General features: G+C 46.9%; 1 pseudogene; it reads left to right on the top strand.

Moving 5' to 3' along the window:
- Nucleotides 1-1,570: 1,570 nt before the first annotated feature.
- LOC148137330 (putative G protein-coupled receptor 139) lies at nucleotides 1,571-3,346 on the top strand (annotated as a pseudogene).
- Nucleotides 3,347-19,298: the final 15,952 nt, after the last annotated feature.

Below are 19,298 nucleotides of genomic sequence, written 5' to 3'. Positions count from 1 at the left end.
TGGAATATTGCGTGTAATTCTGATCTTGTGAAACTTGAAAGCATTCAGAAAGATTTAAAAGGATGGTGCCAGGGTTGAAGGATTCGAGGTACATGGAGAGGCTGAACACGCAGGGGCTGTTTTTCCTGGAGCGTTAGAAGCTGAGGGTGACCTTATAGAGTTTATAAAATCATGAGGGGCATGGATAGGATAAATAGACAAAGGGTGGGAGTCCAAAACTAGAGGACATAGGTTTAGGATGAGAATGGAAAGATATAAAAGCGACCGAAGGGGCATCTGTTTCACGTAGAGGGTGGTACATATATGGAATGAGCTGCCAGAGGAAGTGATGGAGCTGGTGCAGTTGTAACATTTAAAAGGCATTTGGATGGGTATATGAATAGGAAGGGTTTGGAAGGATAGGGGCCGGGTGTTGGCAAATGGTATTAGATTGGTTTGGGATATCTGGTTGGCATGGACAATTTGAACCAAACGGTCTGTTTCTGTGTCGTACATCTCTATGACCCTATGACTCATATTAATCCCACAACTATTTTTTTAAATTCTGTTTGAAGAACAATCTCCTTCTCTCGATTCTATTCACCCAACTGAAGTTCCTCAGGGTTTACCCATATGAATGAATCTGCTCTTCACTCTCTCTCTCTTTGTGACCCTCTGACCAAACTGAACCAATTGATAATTGCGACTACCTCAGAGGTTTCAACTTCCCCAGGTCTCTGCTCACCTCTGAAGGGGAGGTTTTGAGTCTTTTCAAATGGGAAAGGACCTGATGCAAAGTTTCAAGGCAAGTGGGGAGTATTCCATTACATTACTATGTTTTGCCTTGCAGATGTTAGACAGGCTTTGGGGAGCCAAGAGGTGAGTTACTGAGTGCAGTATTCCAAGCTTCTGACTTGCTGTAGGCAGTATGTGTCCACCTATACCACAGGGACTGTAGGGATGAAGAAAGCAGCCCATCCCTCACCTTCTGGAGAATAACTAGGGACAGGAAATAAATGCTGCTGCCCCCAGAGACACCTTCATCCCACCAGGTGCTAAAAAAAGCCAGAGCATTTATGTGGCTAGTTTAGTTAAGTTTCTAGTCAATGGCTCCAGGACGTTGCTGGTGGGGAAACCAGTGACTGTACCCTCAGTGAACGTCCCCATTGAATTATGCCAACACTAGATCACTCTATGTACTGACAATTAAACTCCCCCATTATAATTTCTAATTTAGGTTTGTTCTTATTACCCACTGTTGATTTGTTTCAGAAGATATCTTTTTTAGAATTGTCGAACATGGACTATTCTATTAATATGCAGATTTGGACGAATGATTGTAATTGGGGAGAAGGGATAGGGTTAATTGGTCAGGACATGTCCTGCTCATGTACACATTCCCCTTACAGTTTTTGATTTCATTACTTTTGTTTGTAGTTGTAATTAGGCTCATTAACTTGGGAATTGATTTTCTGATCTGATGAATTCTGCCTCCTATAGATAATGGAAGTTTTCTCAATTTCTCAAAGAGAGAACTGGCTAATCCCTGACAAGAATCATCAAAATAACTGTAATTTACAAAAGGGAAACTATGTCTCTTAGTTTTATGGTCAAGCTGAAGATTCTGTGGGCGATCACTGATATACAGAGGATTTACTACCCGGTCATAGCTGCTGTTGGTGTCCCAGGAAAGTGACACCCTCAGGATGACGTCTTAAGAAGTGGAGTATAACCATATGTGTTATGTTAATTATTGAGACACTTTTCTTTGATCTGCCTTGCGCTTCAGCAATGACCAGCTATCAATAACAATTCTGTTTTTCAATAAGAATTCATTAACATCATACCATTTGTGAGGCGAAGACACAGTCCCTGCTTTTCCTGCAATTAACCCCTTTCCTTCAGAACATTACTGCTGAATGCAGGTCTTAATCGCTCAGTTGGAAAGAGAGAGAGCAGATCATCAAGCAAGTGTTATGCCCTCTGACTGAGGGAGCTGATTGTTCACGTTGTTTCTGTAACTCCTTCCCAGGGATGATCGAAGCAGATGCTGTTGTAACAGCTATTGTAACAGTTTCTCATTGTCCCATTCATCCCAGGAAACAGTCTATTCGAGGGTCATCACTGCTTCTGTACGGGTGTGACAAGTTATTCTTTTTGATTCGTTCAATGCATGAGCAGCTGTGAAAGTGGTGAATTTTACATTGGTTCACATGGCTTTCTGATTTTTGTTTGGCTGCACAGTTATCATTGCCTTTGACTGCAGTTTTTCCATTCTCTGACAGGCACCACATTTAGAATCCATCCAGATTAGAATGTTAATAGCAAATTTGTGAAAAAGTTTCAGTTTGATGGAAGAACATGGGATACCCATTAAGAATGAGTGTCAATATTGCACTTTAAATAAAGCAATAAAAAACATTTCTTCATTATACCTGAGCAATAAATGAATTTATTTATCTTCTTCTTTCAAGTTAATGTGATTGCAATAACGATCCTGGTTCGGGGGAAATGTGGTCTTTCCAAATGTGTCACTCATTACCTGGTGGCTATGGCAACGGCGGATCTACTGGTCATTATCTTCGATCTGATACTACGACAAATTCCTATCACATATCGGGAGGAGTTTCTTTTCCTACATTATGTCTCCTTGTGCAACATCCACGCAGTTCTGCTTTATGCAGCCACAGACTGCTCTGTCTGGTTCACGGTCACGTTCACCTTTGATCGGTTTGTGGCCATATGTTGCCAAAAGCTGAGAAGTGAACATTGCACCAAGAAAACAGCGGGTGTGGTTTTAGGAACAGTGACTGTGCTGAGTTGTTTGAAGAACATTGTCTGGTATTTCATGTATTACAAGCAATATTGGCTTTCTAATAGTCCATGGTTTTGTCGAGTACATCCAATGGTAAGTGCATCGATTACCTGGACTATTGTTGAATTAATGCATTACATCATAACACCATTCATTCCATTTATTTTGATTCTCCTGTTAAACACATTGACAGTCAGAAACATTATATTAGCCAACAGAGCTCGCAGGAGACTCCGGGCTCAGACGACTGGGGACAGTGTCAGTGACCCAGAGATGGGGAGTCGGAGGAAATCCATGATTATGTTATTTATTATATCTGGCAATTTCATCACGTTATGGGTGGTGTTCATTACTTATTCAATACTGAAACGATTTGATTACTTGAGATATCCAGTTTCTCTGCCAGCATTTGTAAGAGAGATTGGTTTCATGCTCCAGCTCCTGAGTTGCTGCACAAACACCTTTATTTATGCAGTTACCCAGAAGAAATTCAGAGAAGAGATGAAAAATTGAATAATATATCCCTTCACAATATTTATCAAAATAATTTGATGATGTTTACTTGCCAATGTTTGAAACACTAAATATATATTTTCTCGAGATTAAGATTCCAATCTGAGATCGCATGTTTTATGTATGCTTGGGCTGAAAAATGTGGTGCTGGAAAAGCGCAGCAGGTCAGGCAGTATCCAAGGAGCAGGAGAATCGACGTTTCGGGCATAAGCCCTTCTTCAGGAATGAGGAAGGTGTGCCAAGCAGGCTAAGATAAAAGGTAGGGAGGAGGGACTTGGGGGAGTGGCGTTGGGAATGCAATAGGTGGAAGGAAGTTAAGGTGAGGGTGATAGGCCAGAGAGGGAGTGGGGCCGGAGAGGTCGGGAAGAAGATTGCAGGTCAAGAAAGCGGTGCTGAGTCCGTGGGTTGGGACTGAGATAAGGTGGGGGGAGCAGGAAATGAGGAAGCTGGAGAAATCTGCATTCATCCCTTGTGGTTGGAGGGTTCCTCGGCAGAAGATGAGGCGTTCTCCTCCAGGCGTCGTGTTGCCATGGTTTGGCGATGGAGGAAGCCAAGGACCTGCATATCCTTGGCAGAGTGGGACGGGGAGTTAAAGTGTTCAGCCACGGGACGGTTGGGTTGGTTGGTGTGGGTGTCCCAGAGGTGTTCTCTGAAACATTCCGCAAGTAGGCGGCCTGTCTCCCCAATGTAGAGGAGGCTACACTGAGTGCAGCGGATGCAGTAAATGATGTGTGTAGAGGTGCAGGTGAATTTGTGACGGATATGGAAGGATCTGTTGGAGCCTTGGAGGGAAGTGAGGGGGGAGGTGTGGGCACAAGTGTTGCGTTTTTGCGGTTGCAGGGGAAGGTCCTGGCAGTGGAGGTTGGGTTGGTGGGGGGGTGTGGACCTGACAAGGGAGTCGCGGAACGTTAAACCTCCCTGGAATTCGGGAATTGATCTCGATGATCAGCTTGATTATATCGAATGAGATAGCATGCTTGAGGGACCAAATGGCCTATCTTTTATGTTTCTGTGTAATGTCTTCAGGATCACTGACAAGACCCATGTTGGGTGGGAGAAAAAGCTGTGGGGGTGACCAAAGTGGCTGTGTCCCGATATGGGCAGCTTCACCGAGTAGGCAAGTCATTGGCAGATGAAAACTAATGTGGAGAAATCTCCATGTGCAGCACAGGTTTCCAAAATAACTCAGCGGCAGATTAAAAGCCCCGTTCCCTGCCCAGTCCCTACTTCCTGACCCAGGCAGGTTTTGTCCCTGATGAGGACAGGTTTCTGACAGGATATTATTACGTTGCCACCTGATGGTGCTGAATGTAACAGAGTTTGCTACATCCCATCATATCATCTACTTTGCTGTCTGTATCGGGTGAAGTATATTTCAAACACTGCCAGACTGAAATGAATGTGGTGACGTGATTCAGAGAACAGAAGAAGATAAAAACTAGGAGCAGGAGTAGGCCGTCCGGCCCTTCGAGCCAGCTCCACCATTCAATAAGGTCATGACTGATCTTTTCATGGCCTCAGCTCCACTTACCCGCCCTCTCACCATATCCCTTAATTCCTTTAGTCTTCACAAATCTGTCTTTGTCTATAAAACACTCAACGAGGAAGCCTCAACCACATCCCTGGGCAGGGAATCCCACACATTCCCAACACTCTGGGTGAAGAAGTTTCTCCTCAACTCAGTCCGAAATCTGCTCCCCCTCATTTTGAGGCCACACCCCTTGTTCTAGTTTCAACCGCCATGGAAACTATCTCCCTGCTTCTATCCGATCTATTCCCATCATCATTTTATATGTTTCTATAACATGCCCCCATTCTTCTAAGTTCCATTGAGTATAGTCCAGGCTGTACAGTCTCTCCTCATAAACAAACCCCCTCTACTCCATAATCATCCTCGTGAACCTCCTCTGCACCCCATCCAGGGCCAGTACATCCTTCCTCAGGTAAGGAGACCAAATCCGTACACAGTACTCCAGGTGTGGCCTCCCCAGCTTCCTATCCAGCTGCAGCATAACCTCCCTGGTTTTAAATTCCATCCCTCTAGCAATGGAGGACAATATTCCAATTGCCTTCCTCGTCACCTGCTGGACCTGCAATCCAACAATTGTGATTCATGCACAAGGAGACCCAGGTCCCTCTGCACAGCAGCATGTTGCAATTGTTCACCATTTAAATAACCATCTATTTTGCCATTATTTCCATCAAAATGGATCACCTCACATTTACCCACACCGTACTGCATCTGCCAGACCCTTACCCACTCACTGAACCTGTCTCTATCCCGTTGCAGATGTTCAGTGTCCTCTGCACACTTTGCTGTCCCAGTGATCGTGGTGTCACCTGTGAACTTTAACACACTACACTTGGTCCCCAACTCTGAAACATCGATGTGAATTGTACGCATTCCGGTCCCAACACTGATCCCTGAGGCCGAGCACTAGCCCCTGATCACCAACCAGAAAAACACCCACTTATACGCACTCTTTGCTTTCTGTGAGTGCACCAATCTTCGATCCATGCGAATACAGGAACCAGAACACCGCGCACCTTTATCCTTTTGAGCAGCTCTTGTGTGGTACCTTGTCAAATGCCTTGTGGAAATTCAGATACACCATATCCACCAGTTCCCCTATACACCATAAAGCCATAAGATAGAGGAGCAGACATTAGGCCATTCAGCCCATCAAGTCTGCTCTGCCATTGGTTTTACATCCCCATTCTCTCGCTTTCTTACTGTAACCCTTTATCCCCTTGGCAACCAAGAACTTATCTGTCTCAGTTTTAAATAGCCTCAATGACCTGGCCTCCACAGCTTTGAATTCCAGAGATTCCCCACTCTCTGGCTGAAGAGGTTTCTCTGTATCTCTGTTCGAAAAGGTCTTTCCTTTACCTAAGGCTGTGCCCTTGGGTCCTCACCTCTCCTACCAATGGAAACATCTTCCCAATGCCCACTCTGTCCAGGCCGTTCAGTATTCTGAAAGCTTCAATCAGATTCCTCCCTTGTCCTTCTAAACTCCATCAAATATAGTCGCAGAGTCCTCAAACATTCCTCATTTGTTCAGACTGTCATTCCTGGGATCATTCTCATGCACCTCCTCTGGACCCGTTCCAGAGCCAGTACATCCTTCCTGAAGTACGGGACCCAAAATTGCACACAATACCCGAAATATGGTCTGACAAGAGCTTTCCAGAGCCTCAGAAGTCCATCCCCTTTTTTATATCCGAGCCCTCTCGACAGGAGTGACAACATTGTGTTTGCTTTCCCAACTACTGACTCAATCTGAACCTTTACCTGAACAGAAAACTGGACTAGGACTCCCAAGTCCCTCTGCACTTCTGATTTCTCAATTTCCTCCCCATTTAGTAAATAGTCCATGTCTCTGTTCTTCTGACCAAAGTGCATGACCTTGCACTTATCCACATTGTACTCCCATCTTCCACTTCTTTACCCACTCTCCTAACCTGTCCAAATCTTCCTGCAGCCTCCCCACCTCCTCAATGCTACCTGTCCCTCTACCTATCTTTACATTGTCTGCAAATCTAGCCAGAATGCTGACAGTTCCTCCATCCAGATCATTAATGTTTAAAGTGAAACGTTGTGGCCCCAACACTGACCCTTGTGGAACATCACTTGCCACCAGCTTCAATCCTGAGATGGCCCCTTTTATCCCCACTATATTCTTCCTGCCAGACAGCCAAGATTCTATCCATGCTAGTACCTGGATTCTAACACCATGCCCCTTATCTTTCTCAGCAGTCTGCTGTGCAGCACCTGGTCAAAGGCCTTCTGGAAGTCCAGATAGATAACTTCCATTGGCTCTCATTGGTCTAATCAGCTCATTATTTCCACAAAGAATTCGAGCAGATTTGTCAGACATGACCTTCCCCTGATGTAACCATGCTGACTTTGCCCTATTTTGTCATGCACTTCCAAGTATTCAGAAAGCTCATCCTTCCTAATGGACTCTAAAATCTAACCATCAACTGAGGTCAGGCTAATTGGCCTAGAGTATCCTCTCTTTTACCTTGCTTTATTCTTAAACTGGGGGTTACATGACAGTGATTTTCCAAAGCCCTGCGACAGTTCCTGACTCCGGTGATACCTGATAGATCACCGTGAAAGCCTTCACTTTCTCTTCAGCACTCTCCTTCAGGGTGGAGCCTGTCACATCCAGGGGATTTATCCATCATCAGAACTTCCAGATTTTCTAGCAACTTCTCATTAGTGAATGTCACCCCACTCATCTCTGCCAACCATCCCCTCCCCACCTGAACTTTTGGGATTTTACTCATGTCTTCCATCGCAAAACTGATACAACGTACTTTTTCAGTTCCTCAGCTATTTCTTTGTTCCCCATGGATTTGGATCGGCACAGGCTTAGAGGGCTGAAGGGCCTGTTCCTGCGCTGTAGAGTTTCTTTGTTCTGTGTACAACTTCTCCTGCATCATTTTCCAGCAGCACAATGGGCATTTTCTCCTCTCTGTTGCCCTTTGTATATTGAAGGAAACCCCTGCAATCTTTCCTAATATTACTGGCTCGCTCACCCTCATATTTAATCTTCTCTCTCCTTACATCTTGCTTTGCCGCCCATTGTAAGCTTCCCAATCCTCTGGTTTCCCACTGCCCTTCCCCACATTATGGGCTTTCTCTTTTGCTTTTATACTAACCCTGCCTTCCCCAGTCAGCCATCGCTGCCTCATCCTCCCTGTCCCACGCTTCATTTCTCTCGGCATTAATCTCCTCTGTGTCTCCTGAATTACTCCCAGAATCCCCTGCCATTACTGTTCCACTGTCTTTGCCGCTCGGCTCCTCTCCCAGTCAATTCTCCCCAGCTCCTCCCTCATGCCTCTGTAGTTGCCTTCATTCAGCTGTAATACCGTTACCTCTGATTCTATCTACTCCCTCTCACATTGCAGTGTAAATTCAATCATATTATGGTCGCTGCCTCCTAAGGTTTCCTTCACCTTAAGCTCCCTTATCAAATTTGCCTCATTGTACAACACTAAATCCAGTATTGCCTGTTCCCTTGTGGGCTCCACCACAAGCTGCTCCAAAATGCCAGCTTGGAGACATTTCACAAATCACATTCCTTGCAATCCCGGACCAATCTGATTTTCCCAGTCCACCTGCATATTGAAATCCCCTGTGATCACTGTAAACTGGCCTTTATTACACACCTTCTGTATCTCCTGGTGTAACTAGTGCCCCAGCTCTTGACTCCAGTTTGGAGGCCTGGAGATAATTCCAGTTACGGTTTTCATACACTTGTGATTCCACAACTCTACCCACACAGATTCTATGCCATCGGACCCTACTTCCTTTATTACTATTGGTTTAATTTCAATCTTTTACTAACAAGGCATTCCTAGCCCCTCTGCCCACCTGCCTGTCTTTTCGGTAGGATATACATCCTTGGATATTTAGCTCCTGTAAATATATGGCTTACTTGTAAAATAGAAGGCTGGCTGCGAGAGTAAATATACTCGGCATTCGGAAGCCTGTGGTGATGCTGTGTAACGTGCGCAGAAGGTCACGTGATGCTCCGTTTCGCGCCCTGGAGGCGTGCGAGGAGGTCACGTGATGCTCCGTTTCGCGGGCGAGGAGGTCACGTGATGCTCCGTTTCACAGGCAACAGAATGTCATGTGGGGTCGGACATCCGGGAATGCGAAGAGGTAGAGAATGGAGTCAGACAAACAGCCAATCAGAAGATAATCCTACCTCAGTGATTGCATGACGTTTTTTATTGTATAAAAGACTGGGTCAGGGACAGGAATAGGTCTTACTTTTTTGAACTGACACACTTCGTAGTTTGACAGGGACAGAAAGGTCTAGACCCAGAGCTCTGTATACATTGTCCACTTACTGTTTAAAATAAATTAAGAGTGTGAGACTGAATATCTTCACCTATTGCTTCATTTGAAGAACACGCAGGATTGGGCTCACACATAGAAGAAAGTGAGTTGGCAGATTGAGCCAAAGTCCTACATGACCAATATCTTGGCAGCCAGGTTTGCTCATTATCCAAGGGAGAGTATAAACGAGATTGGCAGGGGGTGGGATCCCCAACAGCAGGGAGGCAAGTGTGAGGCTCAAGGAGGTACAGTAATCAGAAAGAGGAATTTGAAGAGACAGGTCAGACTGGAACGTGACAGGGAGCGAGGAATACCTAGTGGATTAAATTGCATCTGTTTCCATGCAAGAGGGCTGACCGGGAAGGCTGATGAACTCAGGGAGTGGATAAGTACATGGGATTGGGAGATTGTACCCGTTACAGAAACATGGCTAAGGGAGGGACAGGACTGGCAGCTTAACGTACCAGGGTACTGGTGCTTTAGGTGGGACAGAGGGGGTGGATGGAGGGGAGGAACATACATTTTTGATCACAGCAGTAATCAGAGATGAAATAACTGAAGGGTCATCCAGTGAGGCTTTGTGGGTGGAGCTAGGAAATAGGAAGGGGATGGTGATGTTATTGGGGTTGCACTACAGGACCCCAAACAGTCAACAGGAATTAGAGGAACAAATATGCAGGGAGACTGGGGAGACTTGCAGGAGCAATAGGGTTGACATAGATTTTATTTTCCATCATAGACTGGGAATGCCATAGCGTTAAGGGCTGAGATGGGGTGGAATTTGTTAAGTACATTCAGGAAGGTTTCCCCAAGCAGTATATCGAGGGCTCTACTCAGGAAGGGACAAACCTTCCTTTCCTTTTGGGAAATGGGGCAGGACAGGTCACAGAGGGGAAACAGAACATAGAGCAGTGGGGAAACACTTTGTGACCAGTGACCATGGTTCCATTCATTTCACGATAGTTATGCAGAGGGACCAAACTGATCCACAGGTTCAAGTTCTGAATTGGGTGAAGGTGAAGTCTGATGGAATTAGACAGGAACTTACACAGGTTGACTGGAGCAGTTTGTTTGCAGGTTCAGGGAACTCCGGCAAGTGGGAGGCCTTTAAAAGGGAGATTGCTGGAGTACAAGGTGTGTATGTTCCTGTGTGGGTGAAAGGATTGGGTGGGAGGACTAGGGAATCCTGGATGACAAGAGATATTGAGGCTTTCACCTGGAAAGATATCAGCATGGCTTAGATACAGGCAGCTGGGATCTCGAGAACCCCTGGAGGTACATGGAGGATATAGGAATTTACTGGAGAAGGGGGATAATTCTCCTGGTCCTGACAAATATATCTATAAACACTGCGAGAGGCGAGAGAAGAAATTGCAGGGGCCCTGGCTGATATTTTTTGCATCATCGTTAACCACGGGCGAGGTCCTTGAAAACTGGAGGGGAGCGAATATTGTGCCATTATTCAAGATCGGCTACAAAAATAAACGTGTAAACTATCGACCAGGAAATCTAACATCTGGGGTGGGTAAGTTACTTGAGAAGACTCTGAGAGATAAGAAATACATGCATTTGGAAAATCAGGGTTTGATTTGGAGTAGTGAGCACGGCGTTGTGAATGGGAGACCGTGCCTGACAGATTTATTGGTGTTCCTTGATGAAGTGACCAGGAAAGTTGACAAGGGCAGGACAGAAGACGTAATCCATATGGATTTCAGGAAGGCCTTTGATAAGGTTTCACAAGGGAGGGTGCTCTGGAAGATTAGATCGTATGGAATCCGGGGGGAGCTGGATACACAATTGGCTTGGTGGCAGGAAGCAGAGGGTAATAGTGGAAGGATGCTTGTCAGACTGGAATGCCTCAGGGGTCAGAGCTGGGCCCATTGCTGTTTGTTATCGATATCAATGTTTTGGATGAGAACGTACAAGGGCATGATTAGTAAGTTTACTGATGACACTAAAATAGGCAGATTCATGGACAGTGAGGAAGGGTATCAGAAATTGCAGCAGGACCTTGATCAGCTGGGAAGGTGGGCTGAGAAATGGCAAATGGAGTTTAATATTGATTACGATGAGATCTTGCCTTTTGGAAAATCAAATCATGGGAGGAGTTTCATAGTGGATGGTAGGGCCTTAAGGAGTGTAGTGGGCGAGAGGGACCTTGGAGTTGAGGTGCACAGTTCTCCCTCAGTGGAGTCCTAGTTAGACAGGGCTGGGAAGAAGGCTTTTGGCACACTGGCCTTCATCAGTCAGGGCACTGAGTATAGAGTTTCGGAAGTTATGCTGCAGTTATACAGGACGTTGGTGAGGCCACACTTGGTGTATTGTGTACAGTTTTGCTCACCTTGCTATAGGAAGGATGTTATTAAATTCGAAAGAGCGCAGAAGAAATTTACAAGGATGTTACCTGGACTCAACAGTCTGAGTTTTCAGGAGAGTTTGGACAGGCTGAAACTTTCTTCTTTAAAGCATTGCAGACTGGTGTGGTGGGGGTGAACTTGTACAGATGTATAAGATCATGATCAGCATGGATTGGGTCAATGCACACAGTCTCGTTTACATCGAGTTGGGCAATTGAGGACTAGAGGGCATCAGTAAAAGGTTAGTGGGGAAAGAATAAAAGGGAACCTGAGGGATAACTTTTTTTAAACAGAGCGTGGTACGCATATAGAATGAGCTGTCAGCAGAGTGGGGCTGCACAGTGGCTCTGTGGTTAGCACTGCAGCCTGAGAGCACCAGGGACTGGGCTCGATTCCCTACTTGAGCGACTGTCTGTGTGGAGTTTGCACATTCTCCCTGTGTCTGCATGGGCTTCCTCTCACAGTCCAAAGATGTGCAAGTCAGGTGACTTGGCCATGCTAAGTTGCCCATCGTGATAGGTGCGTTAGTCAGAGGGAGATGGGTCTGGGTGGGTTACTCTTCGGGGGGTTGGTATGGACTTGTCGGGCCAAAGGGCCTATTTGTACGCTGAAGGGAATCTAATTTTAAAAAGAAGTGTTGAGAGGCAGGTGTGTTAACAACATCTGAAAGGCATTTGCACAAATACATGGATAGGAAAGGATGGTTTGGAGATGCTGGTGTTGAACTGACGTGTACACAATTAAAAATCACACAACATGGGTTATAGTCCAACAGGTTTATTTGGAAGCACTAGCTTTCAGAGCGCTGCTCCTTCATCAGATGGTTGTGGAGTACAGACTTGTAGGACACAGAATTCATAGCAAAAGTTTCCAATGCGATGTAACTGAAATTATACATTGAAAAATGCCTTGACTGTTTGTTAAGTCTCTCATCTGTTAGAATGACCATGTCAGTTTCACTTCTTTCATATGTAAATCGCAAAACTTTTTTTAAAAAGTTACATTCTCAGGTGAACATTAACAATTGGTGTCAGCCCAGATAATGTATTGTAAGTGTTAGCACCCATGTGTGCTGATGTCTGTGCCATGTTTAGACTGATTCTAATCTTGAAAAAATGAATTAACAGAATCTTACATGGATTCATGCAGGTTTTGAGCAAAGTACAATGTAACCCTGCCATTACAAAATCACTCCACAAACTTCTATGTGTTTGGGGGCGGGGGGGAGGGGGATGTGAGTGTGTGAGAGAGAGTGTGTGTCGGTGAGTGTAAAGGGATACAAGTCTGTGAGAGAGTGCATATGTGAGTGTATGCGTGTAGGAGAGCGTGCCTGTGTGTATTTGTGTGTAGGAGTGTGTGTGTGTCGGAGTACATGAGTCCATGGGTGTGTGTAGGAGTGTGTGTGTGTAGGAGTATTTGTGTGTGAGTGCACGTGTGTTTGTGTACAACTGTGTGTGTGTACAGAGGAGTGTGTGTGTGTTTGTGTGTGCGTGTGTGTGTCGGAGTGTCTGTGCATGTTCAGTTTAGTTCAGAAGAATATGAGCACATGAGCTGGAGGTTGGCATATAGACACTGCCCTGGCTCGGGGGGAAGAGCCGTTGGATAATTTGCACCAGGAGGACGTCACGACTTGGAGGGTTAGATTGTCTGATTTTGGTCAGTGCTCAGAGACAGGAGAGTGTGATTATGAGTGAGGTATGGACAGGGACACAGACAGCCGCAGAACAGGAACCTCACTCTTTGGCAAGAGTAACAACTGTGACATCAGAGGAACCGAAAGAGGCTGTGTCCCCTTCCCGTGCTGGGGTTCAGGGCCCATGGTCAGGGCTAAAGACAAGTCAGCAATGGGATGGGCAGGATGCATGCAGGTACAAGCAACATATACCAGGCAAGAAACAAGGTTCAACCTGGTCACTGTCAGGAGCTCGGAGTCGAATGAAGAAGCTGAAACCTCAAACATCTGGATTTATATCGATGCCAAGTGTTAATTGGCACAGAGCCAATCAGATTAGGGAGAGACATTGATGGCTCAAAGACTGGTGTGGGAGAGTTGGGTTCTGGTTCTCTCATCACAGATGCTGCCAGACCTACTGAGGCTATGTTTCAAATTTCCAGTGACAGCAGTCTCTACTCTGTAGTTCAATCGCTGTTACCTCTCTTTGGCCTATTACACCAGACTCCATCACTCGATCGTTAAATCTGTTCAATTCCATCCTCCACTTTCTGCTATTTCCTGCTAATATTAATAATGGCCTGCCTGGGCCCAATGCTGTTCACTGGTATCATCCTCACACTCTCTGCCAAATCCAAAATTGTTGCAAAGAAAATGGTGACATTTTATCTCGGTATTGAATGTCAAATGCATTCATATATAAATATATATAAAACAAGAATAAAATGCTGAGCCTTGCAATAAAAGCAACATGGCTTCCACTCTGCTGGCTGCCAGTTACAGTGATTTATGATCACAGCACGTTTCTGTCCGAATGCAGTCTTTCTCCATGGTGGCCTTCTGCAATGTATTACAATAGCTTCAGTTTGTCACCAGCCTCTCAGGTAATAATTTGTGAAACACTTGGCACAGCCGTACCTGCATCAATCATTTATTTTCTTTCATCAGGCACAGTCATATTTGTTTAATTTGAAACCCACACTGACTCTCCTTAAACAGACCCACCCTCCCCAAATGGGGAGGGTTATTCCAAGTGTACACAGCCCTGGTGTTAAACTGACCTGCCTGTATTCTCTGGAATGTACTCCTGTACTATTGAGAAAGGTGTCCCATTCTCCAGTTTGTGTGTTGGGGCAGGGGGGCGGGGGCTGGGTTGAGCTGCATTTTCTGGTTTTATGAAGCAGAAAAGAAAAATTCAAAATGTTTCTATCTTAAAGAGGAAAGCATGGAATTGTCCAGAGTTTGCTGGCACTTTGGGAGATTGGAAAGGATACAAAGAAAACCAGCAAAGAAATATTGAGAGATTAATAGGAAGGGATACATTTCTAGAAGTATCAGAAGTTTTCGCAAGTGCATCTATAGATGGTTAAAAAGGAAAGAGTTAAGAAAGTGAACGATGGTCCATCAAAAAGTGAGGCTGGGGAAAGAAGGAGGTGGGAAGGGAATTGGACAATCATTTTGCCTTCAGCAAAAGCAGCAATTGGTGGAAGAACTCAGCAGGTCTGGCAGCATCTGTGGAGGGAATATTTGGAATTGTGGACTGAAAATCCCCAGGATCCAGATGGACACATCCTTTGGGTCCAATAGAAGTGAGGTAGTTGGCACATTGGCTCTCACTTACCGACATTCCATTGATTCGGACCCAGTTCCTTTAGATTGGAATGTAATAAATACAACGCTTACGTTGTGTGGAATCCCTACAGTGTGGAATCAGGCCATTCAGCCTGAGTCCACACCGACCCTCTGAAGAGAATTCCATCTATACCCACCCCCCTACTCGAACTCTATATCCCTGCCTTTCCCATGGCTAATCCATCTAGACACTATGGGGCAATTTAGCATGGCCAATCCACCCGAATCTGCACATCTTTGGACTGTGGGAGGAAACCGGAGCGCCCAGAGGAAATACACACAGACACGGGGAGAATATGCAAACTGCACACAGACGGTACGCAGAGGGGTGGAATTAATCCCAGGTTCACGGCACTGCGAAGCAACAGTGCGAACCAATGAGCCACCGTATTACGTCAGAGTAGAGCTCTGAGGTGCAGAGGGATCTGGGTGTATGAGTGCATGAATTATAGAAGGTTAAGATTGCAGGTACAACAAGTAATCAGGGAAACTCAGAGGATATTATTGTTTAGAGAACTGAATACAAAAGTAGGGAGGTTACCCTTCAATTATACAGGGGACTGAAGTAGAGTCCTGCAGATGAGGTCCTGCAGAATGATGGGGTATCAGGGAAGAGAGGTCTCCACAGGAAAGGGGGGATTTAATGAGGGCCATTCGGGGGCAGATCCTGAGGAGCCCGCAGCACCATTTCACAAGGGGGAAGGTTAGGCTAGCCACAATGGGCCGAATGTCTTCTTCCTGGGGCGTGAGGTGTCAGGGAATCTGTGACTGGGATCCTGCTGTGCGTTGCGGGTCCGCGGAGCAACCACAGGCTGGTGCATCTACACGAACACATTGACCCCAAAGTCCAGGGAGTGGTGCTGAGCGAGGGGGTGGGTATCTAGGACACAGAGGGAGTTAAAGAGGGGCTTTTATGTGGGGGGGTAATGGATGGGGAGGGTCGGCGCAAAAAGAGCACTGAACAATCTGGGGGGGGGAATGCAGGGGTGAAAACTGGGGACAGGGGGTCACGTAATTGGGGTGGATGTACAACTTGGGGTAGGGGCATCTAAACAAGGGGCGGGGGTTACACAATGAGGGCAATTGTGTTCCCACACCCTCATATTGAACCTCTGCCCCCATGGGTGCCCCAATCAGCACAGGTAAGATTGGGGGGGGAGAAGGGGGAAAGTCGGGGGTCGGTAAAGTTAGGGGGGTGTAAAGTCAGGGCCGGGGGGCTTGTTATTGTTTGGATCGATTTGGACAGGGAACAGGGCCTGCAGTTTACAGACAATGGAATGGACAGGGACAGGAGCAAATTGTCCCGACAGAAACAACAACCTGCCGCTTGTGCAGTGGCGCAGGGAGGCCAGCAGAGGGTGGCATTGTATCACTTTAAACACAAGGGGGTCAGACACAGAGAGAGTCAGAGAGGCTGGGGTGAGGTGAAAGTGGGGATAAAAGGGTCCTCCTCAGGGTGTAATTGCACCATGGCGTTTCCCAGGTGGGGGCGGGATGCTATGATAACCAACATTGGGAAGGAATGGTTGGAGAAGGGTATGGGCAGAGATATTGTTCGATTTTGTCACCGCTGTGTGACCTGTGCCCAGTACAACCCAGGCTGGCCCATTGAAATTAGAATGGGGCCCCAGCCACGCCCAAAGGGAGACGGATTGGCTTGTGATTATTGACCAATTTACCAGGTGGGTCGGGCCTACCCTACCCAGAACTGATCAGCTAACGCTGTGGCAAGGGTTGTAGCTGAGGAGGGGATTCCCAAGTTCGGGGGAACAGGGGGATGCCGTCCCAGATGGGCTTCCACCGGGGACCCATTTCACTGGAAGTGTTGTAAAAACCACATGTCAGCTGATGGGCATTAAACCGAAATTTCACACACCCTCCCATCCACAAAGTTCAGGCATGGTGGGGCGAATGAACAGGACTCTTAAACCCTCCCTTGCTAAGGACATGCAGGACTCTGACAAACGCTGGCCTGAGGTCCTGCCTGCTAGACTCGTGACTCCAGTCCACCACAAGCCGGTCGAATGGTTTGACCCCTTACGAGTCGATGACAGGTTGGGCAATGTAACTGCCCGATTCCATCATCATGGGAGGGTTCCGATGCTGGGCCTCGCTGTGATAGAATACATCGCTATGTGCTCGAACTGAGCACCCAGCTGAAGGAGATGTGGAAAACAGTTCGGGACAAACAGGAGGGGAGGCAGGATGAACAGAGGCAATTAGAGGATTGTGCGGAGGTCCCATCGGTGGGTAGGAAGGTGATGGTTAAGACTCTCCCCGTTAAACCAGGCTTCGCCCCTCAGTAGAATGGTCCCTCTGAGGTTATCATTAGGGGTGACACACCCACCTGTATTGACATGCGAGGGAAGGGGGAGTCTGGAAACACTGGTCACAACTGAAGAAATATCCAGACACTGGTTGATCATCCTCACCCTCTGCTTTCTTTTCAGACTGACTCCTGTCGAGACCTGCTGACGATGTGTGTGTGCGCAGTTGTTGTGAATGGTCCGAGAGCGTGGGCTGTTGTGTGCGGGCGGTACAGCCTTTGGCCCATTGTATAGCTCCGCTCGGGAAGCTCTGGGATGGTCCTGTTTATTGTTGCCTTCGCCCTTTGCCTGGTAGCCACTGGGGGGCAGCACCAAATGGGACGTGCAACCCTCGGTCCTGTTCACCGGAGTAGGCGCGGGGTTCCATGTTAATACAGACCTAACCATGTTCTATCAGCACACACAGCAAAATAACATCTCGAAATGCTGGGCGTGTACTCAATTCCCTGCACACTCTATTGGGGGGATTCCCCTGAGTCCCATTCCGTTTAATAAATCCAAAACGGTGGAATGGTGATTGGACCAGAACAGACCCTCACATTTATCCATTTGGGGGATGGGCGGGGGTTAGGTCTGACAGAGAATCTCTCGGGTCATTCATGCGAGGCCCTGACCAGACCATTTCTGCTGCCAATGATGAGGTCACCTGGGAGACCACGGGTTATAACATGCAAAACTATCAAGGTTGGTTCCAGCCTCACTACATCCTTTAACATCCACCCCTCTGGCTCTGACCCTCACAAACACCGCGGGTGAAGGAAGGCCCACGGGGGCGATTTGTTTTAAATGTAATCGCACATCAGGGTGGAATGCCGGAACCAGCAAATGTTCCCGTTCCCTGCTCCTTACCACGTCCGCCCGCCAATCGTTTCTTTCTGGAATATTTGAACCTTGAGGTTGTCAACATGACGACAGAGAAAACGTACAAAACCATTTGGACTTCAATTCCGACTGATTCCCTGAGGCCTTACAATGAGAATTACTCTGACCGTGCTGTCAAGGCCTACCCTTGTCTCTCTCCATATTGGTCTGGATCTTGCTCCCTTGTCTCTGTGCTACCTTTTGTTCTCCATTACAGTTCCCTCCGCGTTCATCCCAAACTGCATCCACCTCAATCCAAACGGTCCATCACTGGGACTGAGCGATTCCGTATGTTCACCTTCCCCGCCTATGGGAGTGCTAAGGCTGCTAGGGAACTGATCAATATGGAAATGTGTTGCTGGAAAAGCGCAGCAGGTCAGGCAGCATCCAGGGAACAGGAGAATCGACGTTTCGGGCATAAGCCCTTCTTCATTCCTGAAGAAGGGCTTATGCCCGAAACGTCGATTCTCCTGTTCCCTGGATGCTGCCTGACCTGCTGCGCTTTTCCAGCAACACATTTCCAGCTCTGATCTCCAGCATCTGCAGACCTCACTTTCTCCTCAACTGATCAATATGGCCTCCACCCTGGAAATGCCGGCTAATGAGACTGCCGATGGCTTTGCAGCGGTAAGCACGGCCATCTCCGAGGTGTCGGCTGAGGTCATTGCCACCCGTACTGTTGTGTTGTCGAACTGTTTAGCCCTTGCCTATTTGCGAGTGGCACAAGGTGGCCCCTGTGCTGTTATTGGCCTCGTGTGTGGCAAATACATTCCGAACACATCGGACAATATAACTGACCAATTGGATCACACCCGCCTGGAGGCTGATAATATCCAGCAGGAAGGGAAACAGTTTCATGATTATAATCACACCACCGCCGGGGAGGGTGCTAGGATGGCAATGAGGTGGATCCTGGGGTTCATTCCTTTTGCATGCCATCATCATGTTCTTTGTTATGGTCATCGCTTGTTGCATTGTTATGGTTGGCCTTACCTCATGTTGGAAAGTTTGGACAGCGATAATTATGCCGGGTGGTAGCCTGCATGTTTGGTCGCCTGGGAGTTACCCATTTCTGGCCACGCTGATGATTACTCAGTGGTGGTGGTCGGTTCATCATACTCCCGCACGCCTTGGACCACAAGGGGAGACTTAAAACAGGAAGTATGTAAAGAAGAAATACTTGCAGAACACAATGGTGTGGTACACTGTTTCTGTAAACATCGATCTGTGCGTGTGCATGTAAGCTTTCAGGGAGCTAGGTTGGAAGCTCAGAGTTAGAACAAACAGA

This window comes from Chiloscyllium plagiosum, unplaced genomic scaffold (genome assembly GCF_037043375.1).
Source record: "Chiloscyllium plagiosum isolate Xiang-an unplaced genomic scaffold, Cpla_swu_hap1 HiC_scaffold_44, whole genome shotgun sequence".
In the NCBI taxonomy this organism is placed as follows: Eukaryota; Metazoa; Chordata; class Chondrichthyes; order Orectolobiformes; family Hemiscylliidae; genus Chiloscyllium; species Chiloscyllium plagiosum.
This window is presented reverse-complemented; position numbering and strand designations above follow the sequence as displayed.